This window comes from Triticum urartu, chromosome 5 (assembly GCF_003073215.2).
Source record: "Triticum urartu cultivar G1812 chromosome 5, Tu2.1, whole genome shotgun sequence".
NCBI classification, from domain to species: Eukaryota; Viridiplantae; Streptophyta; class Magnoliopsida; order Poales; family Poaceae; genus Triticum; species Triticum urartu.
Window position 1 is genome coordinate 658029359 of NC_053026.1, and position 8554 is coordinate 658037912.

Here is an 8554-nt window from a genome sequence, read left to right on the forward strand (position 1 = left end):
GACCCCCTACGCGAGATCCGCCGGTTTTGACACCGACATTGGTGCTTTCATTGAGAGTTCCTCTGTGTCGTCGCCGTTAGGCTTGATGGCTCCTACGATCATCGATAGCGATGCAGTCTAGGGTGAGACTTTTCTCCCTGGACAGATCTTTGTGTTCAGCGGCTTCGCACTGCGGGCCAACTCGCTTGGCCATCTGGAGCAGATCTAAAGTTACGCCCCTGGCCACCAGGTCAGGTTTGGAAGCTTAAACTACACAGCCGAGATCCACGGAGACTTGATCTTCGACGGATTCGAGCCCCTTCCTTGTGCGTCACACGGTCACGATGAGTACGATTTAGCTCTACCATCAGACAGTGTTCAGGAGATCGCACCGGCAGCCGCTTCAACCCTCAATTCAGAGCCAGTTGCGCCGTCCATGGACGGGTGGATGGACCCCGCCACGGAGGCCTTATCCTCAGCGACGATCGAGCCGAACATCGACCTTACCCTGCACGAGAACCGTGTTGTCAAACTGTCGGATCCTTCTCCGGCCACAGACTCCGAATCGCCTGCTCCCGTGCCTATCGAATCCGACTGGGCGCCGATCATGGAGTTTACCTCCTTGGATATCTTTCAGCACTCGCCCTTCGGCAATATACTGAACTCATTAAGGTCTCTCTCCTTGTCAGGAGAGTCCTGGCCGAACTATGACCAGCAGGATTGGGATGTGGATGACGAACAAAATCGCCGCCCACCCACCACCCACTTAGTAGCCACTGTCGATGATTTAACCAACATGCTCGACTTCGACTCCGAAGACATCGATGGTATGGACGACGATGGAGGAGACGAACAGGAACCACTGCCCACAGGGCACCAGACGCCCACTTCATCACATGACATATACATGGTGGACAGACCAAAAGAAAACGACGACGAGGAACGGAAGGACGCAACGAAGGGTTGTCCCCTCGAGAAGAAGTCAAAGCGGCGACGTAAGCACCGCCCCAAATCCCGCCTCGGCAGAAACAACGATCATATAGACCCAGTGTTAGAGTAGGGTGGACAATCGCCGGACCACGGCAACACGGAGAATCAAACGAAACAACCTGACTCCGTCAAAGATAATAATCCGGACGACATCACACCGGACAGACACCCGGAGCAATAGAATGACCATCAAAGGCTTGTTGCCACCGCGAGGAGTCTAAAAAAGCAGAAGCAAAGGCTCAAGGCTGCGCAATACACACTCAGAATCAGATGGAGTAAAGTACTCAACACAGCAGCAAAGTACGGCGGTAATCACCACACCAAGAGCTACCCGAAGCGGAAGTTGCTACCTGAATTCGATGAGGAGGCCTTAGATCCCCCGCAACCAAAAATTAAAACGGCCATCCGGCCGGATAGACGACCTCACGGCCAAAATAGAGCGGCAAACAACGTCGCACACAAGCCAATACACGATCCACGCGAGGGCTCGCATCAAAAGGACGGTGCAACTAGATCCATTTATGGACCACGCACGCGCGCTCTAGCATACGATGCAACACAACAAACATCCGAACACCATGGTACACCCAGATACAGGGGTGCCGCACACCCCCTATGTTTCACCGACAAGGTGCTGGACCATGAATTTCCAGAGGGATTCAAACCCGTAAACATAGAGGCATACGACGGAACAACAGACCCTGGGGTCTCGATTGAGGACTATATCCTCCATATCCATATGGCTCAAGGAGATGATCTCCACGCCATCAAGTACTTACCCCTCAAGCTCAAAGGGCCAGCTCAGCACTGGCTTAAAAGCCTCCCCGGAAGCTCCATTGGAAGCTGGGAAGAGCTCGAAGACGCTTTTCGGGCGAATTTTCAAGGGACTTATGTCCGACCTCCGGATGCGGACGATTTGAGTCATATAACTGAACAGCCCGGAGAGTCATCCCGAAAGCTTTGGAACAGGTTTCTTACCAAAAAGAACCAAATAGTCGACTTTCCGGACGCCGAAGCCTTGGCAGCCTTTAAGCACAGCGTCCGGGACGAATGGCTTGCCAGACACCTCGGCCAAGGAAAGCCGAGAACAATGGCAGCATTAACAAGCCTCATGACCCACTTTTGCGCGGGCGAGGACAGCTGGCTAGCCCGATGCAGCACCAGCGACCCAAGTACATCCGAAGTTAGAGACGGAAACAGGAAATCAGGACGCAACAAAAATAATAAGCGCCAGAATAAAGAAGACAACCCGAAGAGCACGGCGGTCAGAAGCTCTCGGCCAGGTCAGCAAAAGCCGCAATCTAAAGGCGCCAGAGATGAACTGTCCAGCTTAAACAAAATTCTGGACCAAATATGTCAGATCCATAGCACCCCCGATAAACCTACAAATCATACCCACCGAGAATGTTGGGTCTTCAAGCAGTCCGGCAAACTCAACACCGAACATAAGCGGCAGGATACACCAAGCGAAGACGAGGATGAGCCTCGCAAGCAAAACACTAGGGAATAGAAGAAATTTCCACCAGAAGTCGAAACAGTAAACGTGTTACATGTGATCACCGAGAGAAACAAAGCGGCACTCCCAGATAAACATGCCCAAGGGCCTATCACTGCGGAGTTCTGGCACTGGCCGTCTCAGCCGATCACCTTCGACCATCAGGATTACTCGGCAAGTATCCGGAGCGCAGGATGGGCTGCCTTGGTATTAGACACAATAATTGACGGATACCACTTCACACGTGTCCTGATGGACGGCGGCAGCAGCTTAAACCTGATATATCAGGACACAATCCGCAAAATGGGGATAGACCCAACAAAAATTTGCCACAGCAATACTACCTTTAGAGGAGTAACGCCAGGCCCAAGGGCTCATTGCACGGGCTCCCTGCTACTAGAGGTTATATTCGGCTTCCCTGATAACTTCCGTAGCGAAAATTTAACCTTCCACATTGCTCCGTTCCAAAGTGGCTATCAAGCACTACTTGGACGCGAAGCTTTCGCTCGCTTTAATGCAATACCGCATTACGCTTCCTTCACGCTTACGATGCCCGGTCCACGTGGCATCATTATAGTAAATTGAAGTATTGAGCGATCCCTGCGCGCCGAAGAGAGTGTGGCTGCCTTGGCAGCCGCACACTAAAATGGACTCACCAACTAAAGCATTTGATAGGTCGTCAAGACCACGAACACGGCTAGATGAGTCCGGCGCAGCTATATGTAATTCATACAGGTTTGATGGCCACACCCCTACTACAAATACAAGGGGCTCAACGCGCGCAGACAAGTGGCAATTTTTACTTATCTTGAACTCTACATGGTTTCTTTAAACCTACCTTTTTGCACGACAACTTTTCACCTAAGTTCCTCTCTTTTACAGATGACCATCGTGCTACACCCGTCCAGGACACAGCACAACTGAGACACAGGCGCAGACGTGTAGCAGGGACCCGTTCCATGGATTCTTTTTAGATTAAGACCCTGCGTCAACCTTTTTTGCTGTCTCTTGTTGATACACATCCCTCGGATTCTCAGTACAATTGAGAAGGATGCTGACGTCTTGGCATGTGGCCACGTCAGAACAATGCACGTACCTGGACAACAGGGGCTTCTTACAAAGGGCACTGTTTAGGCCCGGTTTACACCACAAAGACCGAATACCTTAGGGAGTGTTCGGCGTCGCGAGTTTGGCCTTATATGCATCAGCTCCGAATCATGTCTTTGGTCAAATCTTGGGTTTGCCCGGCTCCTTTGTTTTGCTGCCTTACGTTCCGCTCTATCGGCTAAGGCAGCACCAGGAGAACTACTGCGATTGTGCCCTGGTTCATCCGGACGAGCACCTCAGTAGAGAAAGCCGAAAACTGACTGTCATGATATAGCGCGAGACTGGTCAACCACTCGATGACCTATCGGAATCTTAGAATTCCTCCGCCTTAACGAAGGGCCGTTTCCCGGCCGGGCATGTACGCACCCCGAATTCGGGTGAGTGCGGAGCCACCAGGGGCTATATAGTAGCCCCACTGTCAATCTCCTATGGCTAAGTGAAAGTGTTAAAGCATTATAGTACGGTTGCCTAGTTCACTGCGCTATCACCTCCTTATTAGGACCAAGACGTTGGATTAAGTGTGAATACGCGTCTTCTGCGAACACCCCTGCATTATATGCGTGGGGGCTGAAGCCGACGACCGCAATCTTTCAGGTTATATACATGTATACATAAACGGCCGCACAGGAGGCATCACAATACTTTAGGGCAAAAGTATAAACACAACCTTGATAAATTTAATAAAACATTGTTTTTACAATGGGAATACATGTCACTCAAACATAATATTCTTCAAGCACTCGGCCTCTATCAAACAAGCACCCTCAAGAACTTCTTCAAAATAGTGCTCGGCAGCAACTCGGCCTATGGCCGAACCCTACGCCGCAACAGTGGTAGCATCCATCTCCGCCCAGTATGCTTTGATATGGGCAAGGGCCATTCGCGAGCCTTCTATGCATGCCGACCTCTTCATCGCATTGATGCGCAACACCGCACCAAGGAACTGCTGCACTAAGCTAAAATAGCTGTTCGGCTTCGTCTTTTCCGGCCACAGATGATCTACGACGGACCTCATGGCGAGGCCGGACAATCTATTGAGTTCGGCCCATTCGGCAAGCTGATCAGTTAGTGGAAGCGGACGCTCTGGAACGTTCAACTGCGACCAGAATAGCTTGTCCACTTCACGATCTGTTTGATCTCGGAAGTATTCGGCCGCATCGACAGCACTCGCCGTCAAATCTAGATATGCGTCTGCCGAACTCCACAACCGATCTAGAGGGGCATACCGCGGATCTACGAACTTCCTCTGCAGCAAAAAGGGCTTCCCAGCCACAATATCACTAGCTTCACGCAGCTCCTCCTTCTTCGCTCTCATGGCAGAGCGGGTGTCTTTGGTCGCCATCGTGGACTTTTCGAGGTCCGTCGCCTTCGCTCGGTTTTCTTCTTCAAGGAACTGGCAACGGTCGGCAGTGTCTTTTAACTTTGCAGCCATCTTGGCCATTTTCTCTTTGCTCTCGCAATGCGCGGCCTTCTCGGCTTTCAACTCTTCGGCCGGCTTCAAAGCAACCGCATTACTACTCCTTGCTTGTTCTTTGGCTCGGGCAAGTTCCGCCCGAAGGGTTTCCACGGTGGCAGCTCCATCTGCAGTCACAAAATATTAAAGATACTGGCATCACGCTACTCTTACTATGTGACATTCACCAGAAAATATCACTTACCCTGTGCCTCATCAAGCCTCTTGTTAACAAGCTCGATGTCGGCATCCGCCGCATCCAGTTGCCACTTTAGTTCGGCAAACTCATGAGTCTGGCTAGCCAGTGGAGCTTCCACTACCTGCACATTAAAGCGGTATGGTTATTACCCGGGACTACAATCCTCTGCTTGCCGCCGTTCTCGGTGACAACTAGAGTCTCAGGGGCTACTATCTACACAGGGCACACATAAAAATGTGTGGTACTATTACAAAGGTACATCATTTTACGTACCTCAAAGCCCGTTAGTAGACACATAAAGGCGTCATGCAACCCGCTTTCGGCGGATGAAATCCTTTCCATCACCGTACTCATTAACATACGGTGTTCTTCCGAGATGGTCGCTCACTTCAACAGATCCCTCAGTGCGTCTGGCCGCATACCAGACGGCGCCGGACTCTCTTGTTCGCCCTCTTCAAGAGCCGGATGCCGGGGACTTCGGGCGACTATAGGATTATCTTCTGGCTTCACCGGATCCGGAGAGGCCCTCCGCGACGACACTTCAAGGTCGCCCGCTTCTTGAGTGTGGGAGTCCCGGGGAGGCGTTTTGCTCTCCATCATCTGCGGAAGAAGGTCCCCTGAAGACGAGCTTAGTTGAGAAGGGCTAAGATCCAAACTGCAAGATAAACGCTTCGGTTATCTTCCTCGGAAATTAGGTAGAATATCTTTACTATTAAGTTTTTGAGCACTTACGGCTCGTTAGAGGGCTGATCCCCACGCGGACTTTGTGCGGCAAGAGCACCCCCCAAGGCAGGACCCTCTGTTGGAGACTTCTTCTCCCGTTTGGAAGCCTTGGTTTCTGGATCCTCAGAGGCAGTCCTCTTCCTTCCCCGGAGCGAGAGAAGGTCGGAATCTTCCCCTTGGTTATCCTCCTTCACGGAGGCGCTCATTCCCTCGGTTGGAATTGGTAGCGATGGGGGCCCGCTTTCACCCTCATTATTCCCCCCTTTATCTTCCTTTGAGGGCTCTAGGCAAGGTGCTAGCTCGAGCATCTTTTCCAGTACTGGATTGTCCAAACCCTCAGGAAGGGGGCCCAAACACCGAATCATCTTTGCCTTTGTTAGCCAATCCTGGTCGAAGGGCGATTTCTCAGAATGATGTCATGATAAGTGAAAGACGGTCTATTCGGCTAGAGGATTACTTACTTGGTCGGCGGTGCGGTTGCTGCTCAGGCCCACGTCCTCGGTAGTATCCGGATACTCCATTTGAGGTCCGAAGAATGATTTATACATCTCCTTGTGCGTCAGGCCGAGGAAATTCTGAGTAGTGCGCGGTCCTTCTGGGTTGAATTCCCACAAGCGGAGGGCCCGGCGTTTGCATGGCTGGACTCGACGAACCAGCATGACTTGCACTACCATAACCAAACTAAAATCTCCTTCGAAGAGATCTCGGATGCGACCTTGCAATATGGGCACATCCTTGGTTGGACCCCAGCTGAGCCCCCTGCTGATCCATGACATCAGTTGTGGTGGAGGGCCCAAGCGAAAGGCGGGGGAAGCTACCCACTTGGCACTTCTGGGAGCGGTGATGTAGAACCACTCCCATTGCCATAATCCGGACACCTCTGGAAGGGCCCCTTTTAGCCACGGAGCTCCTGCAATCTTGCTTATTAATGCGCCTCCGCATGCTGCATGTTGCCCTTCGACCGTCTTCGGCTTCACATCAAAGGTCTTGAGCCACAGGCCGAAGTGAGGGGTAATGCGGAGGAAGGCCTCACATACGACAATAAAATCCGATATGTGGAGAAAGGAATCCGGGGCTAGATCGTGGAAATCAAGCCCATAATAGAACATCAAACCCCTTACGAAGGGATCCAGAGTGAGGCCTAGTCCTCGGAGGAAGTGGGAGATGAACACGACGTCTTCGTTGGGTTCAGGAGTAGGGACGACCTGCCCTCGGGCGGGCAGCCGATGTGAGACTTCGGCTGTCAGGTACCTTGCCTCCCTCAATATCTTGATATCCTCTTCCGTGACGGAGGAGGGCATCCACCGGCCCTGGAGGCTGGATCCGGACGTGATCGAAGATCCGAAGTACCTGACCTAGGCTTTGGGTGTTAGAACTCGAGGCGGGGGAAGGATTCGGTTGAGCACGGGAGGAAAAAAGTAAAAGCCTTGTCCCTTTATAAAGAGGGTGAATATCAAGCGTCCTCCCCGTGGCCGTTTGGTACTTGCCTAAAATCTAGCAGTCCTAGACACGGTTGGGTTACCCATGTCCATATTGATGAGAATCCCGTAATAAGGGGAACACGATCTCTTCTTTGACAAGACGTGTTAAGAAACTGCCTCGCGTTATGTGCGGGGCTAGTTAAAGAAAAACGGTTCGAATAATCGTCGAGCCATGGCATGATGTCATGTTTCCTAAACGTGTCAGCAGATTATATTTATGGAAATATTATTCTCTCTACGGTGGTATGTGGAACTTATTTTGCAGGGTCGGACACTATCCTTTATTTGAACTCTTCTGTGGTATATCCGGAGGAGGAACCCGCCTTGCAATGCCGAAGACAACACTACGCGCCGGACTCGTCGTCATTGAAACCTGGTTTAGGGGCTACTGAGGGAGTCCTGGATTAGGGGGTCTTCAGACAGCTGGACTATATCCTTTCGCCGGACTATTGGACTATGAAGATACAAGATTGAAGACTTCATCCCATGTCCGGATGGGACTCTACTTGGCGTGGAAGGCAAGCTAGGCAATACGGATATGTATATCTCCTCCTTTGTAACCGACCTTGTGTAACCTTAGCCCCCTCCGGTGTCTATATAAACCGGAGGGTTTTAGTCCGGAGGACAACAACAATCATACCATAGGCTAGCTTCTAGGGTTTAGCCTCTCCGATCTCGTGGTAGATCAACTCTTGTAATACCCATATCATCAAGAATAAATCAAGCAGGACGTAGGGTTTTACCTCCATCAAGAGGGCCCGAACCTAGGTAAAACATAGTGTCCCCTACCTCCTGTTACCATCCGCCTTAGACGCACAGTTCTGGACCCCCTACTCGAGATCCGCTGGTTTTGACACCGATAATTGGAACTCTAGCAAGCATCTGCAACTACTAAAGATCATTAAGGTAAAACCCAACCATAGCATTAAAGCATCAAGTCCCCTTTATCCCATACGCAACAACCCCCTTACTCAGGTTTATGCTTCCGTCACTCAAGCAACCCACTATAAGCGAATCATGAACGTGTTGCAACACCCTATAGCGGGAATCCCTCACGCTTGCGCGACACGGAGGGCACAATAGGACAACACCAAAATAAAACATACAACTCGTACCAATCTAGATCA